We start from the raw sequence: 2,581 nt of genomic DNA on the forward strand, positions 1-2,581 counted from the left end.
GGATTCATTTTAGGCAGATTATGGAGCTGAGATAGGGACCTGTGTGTGCAGTTATCCTTAACATTCAGGACAGGCCAGAAAGCTCATTTGGACAACTGGATAAACAATTATTTTCTTTTGCCTCAATTGACCAGATAATTGTTCACAAGTCCTTGCCATCTGATGCTGTGGGATGTCCCTTTGTGCTGGAAGAAGATGGGTAGACTGCCGACAGTGGCATGGAAGCGGGGAGGGGTCTGCACACAGCTGATGCCCACTGTCCAACTCCAGGTCCTCAGGTGGAGGCACTTTCAGACGTTATCTTCTTTGGAAATGATCTATCATTCCCCATCATTCCACTTAGCCAAACTCTACGGTTTCAAGGGACCCAAAAGATCTAGAGAAACTGCTTTTAAGTGACATACCCTAAAATGTCACCTTTCTTAAAGAGTTCCCCCACCTAGAGCTCTCTAAACCTCTTGTTCCCAACCAGGAGGATGAGAGGACCTGTGAAAACTTCCCGAGACTTGAGAGGAAGTCAGCCATGAATCTGGCCACTGAGATCACGTCCGTGAACTTATAGGATTGGGGTGGGGGTGGGGGTGCTCAGTGTAGGACTCAGGAAAGTTTGACATCGACACGTGGAGGTTCCACATGCCCACTCAGCACCCTCATTACTTTCATTACCCATCACTTTGAAAGGGGGGTGTTTCCCCTCAATTTGAAAACAAAATAAACAAAAACATCAGGCAGCAAGGTGAGAGGTGGCGTTTGGGTGCTCAAGGGAATTTGGAGAGAGGAAATTAGGTATTTTAGGCTTACACACAGAGGAATCTACAACTTGGGCCCACATGTCCACAGGGCTGAGTTTCAAAGTGTGACTGACATTAAACATACCAAGTCCTCTAAGTCTGAGAAGAGGACACTTAGTTAATGGATCAGAGTACCAAAGGGCTGTCCCATCCTCCCTACACCCAACCAATGAATGTTTCCTCTGTGGAGACAGGGAGCCGGTTTCTCGAGATGGTGCCCACATTTTGACTAGAATAGGGGATCCTGGTGATCAAAATTAAGCAGGTAGAGTAACATGCTGATAAAATGAGAAACAAATGATGCCAGCCCAGGTGAGTCATTCTGTTGGTGCTACACGACTCAGACAGACAAACCAAGAGGAGTTCTAGGCTCCAACTCTGGGTTAGGTTCGGAGTCCTGAAAGGATGTTCAGGACATCAACAGGGTCAACTACACGCGGCCTGTCCTACCACCAATGTGGGTCCTCGGGAGGAACCACCCACCAGCTCGTCATGCCTGAGGGCCAGCACCCAGGGAGCTCGCTGCCCACAGGCAACGTTTCCAATCACCGTATCTGCAGATGCCTGGAGGTTCACCTCAAGAGAAAGCCACACAAACCTCAGTGGGAACACGACCCATAAGGTCATCTCTTCAGAACATGAGCCCAGCGGGGCACACATGTGCGGCTCCTTCTCCCGCAGCCCATCAGGATGGAGGGTTTCTTTAATGTCTCGTGTTCGTTGCTCAGACGTGTCCGACTCTTTTCAACCCCATGGACTGTAGCCCGCCAGACTCCACTGTCCACGGGATTTTCCGGGCAAGAATACTGGAGTGGGTTGTTATTCCCTTCTCCAGGGGATCTTCCTGACCCACAGATTGAACCCGGGTCTCCTGCGTTGCAGGCAGATTCTTTATGGTTTGAGCCACCAGGGAAGCCCTTGGAGAGTAGAACTGACAGTGGACAGAGCCAACGGCTGACAAGCAAGCTGGGGGCTGGAGTTCTAGTCCAGAAACAGGGTGAGCGCACAGGAAGAGGTGGTTGTTTCTTTCACATCGTTCAATGGGCTCTGAAGATACAGCACTGCTCTGAGCAGGGGGCAACCTCCAAGGCCTGAAAGCCTAGTTGGCCCAGGGGACCCAGCTGCAATCAGCTCACACGTTTGTGTGGACAGACCCTGGAATGTACCCAAAGACAGATGCCTGGTGCACCCCATCCCCCCAGGGGCACCTCCCATCAGGCACACATGGGAGAGAGTTAGCACTGAGTTAACACAGAACCATCCTGGCCTTTGAGAAGAAATACAGTCCTGGCTTTGAGTACTACTGGCAAACACTATCCCTGAAATTTTCAGATTAGCAGGGCAGGAGAATGTCAAAGAAGTTCAAGTCTCTGGGAGCCCGTGTGTAAGAATTACTTCTCAACAAGGCACACGTAACTACAGTTTTCCTTAAAGACCTCCAGTGCTTCCTGGTGTGTGCCTAAAGCGTACATTTTCTAAGAAATGTAATTATCTGCCATTTTTGTATGAAAGTCAAAGTGTTAGTCACTCAATCATGTCTGACGCTTTGTGACCCCATGGACTGCAGTCCACCAGGCTCCTCTGTCCATGGGACAATGGGGAGCATATTGATGGATCCCATTGAAAGCATTCATCAGACAGACAGACTCCCCAACACTGAGGCAAAGGCCTCAGCACACAACAGTCATCAGTCCCCAACAGTCACATAGCAGGCCAGGCTCCCCCGAAACACAGACGCACTTGAGGAAAACAGGCAGCCCATCATTAAAATTACTACTAGGATAACAGAG

This window comes from Muntiacus reevesi, chromosome 2 (assembly GCF_963930625.1).
Source record: "Muntiacus reevesi chromosome 2, mMunRee1.1, whole genome shotgun sequence".
NCBI classification, from domain to species: domain Eukaryota; kingdom Metazoa; phylum Chordata; class Mammalia; order Artiodactyla; family Cervidae; genus Muntiacus; species Muntiacus reevesi.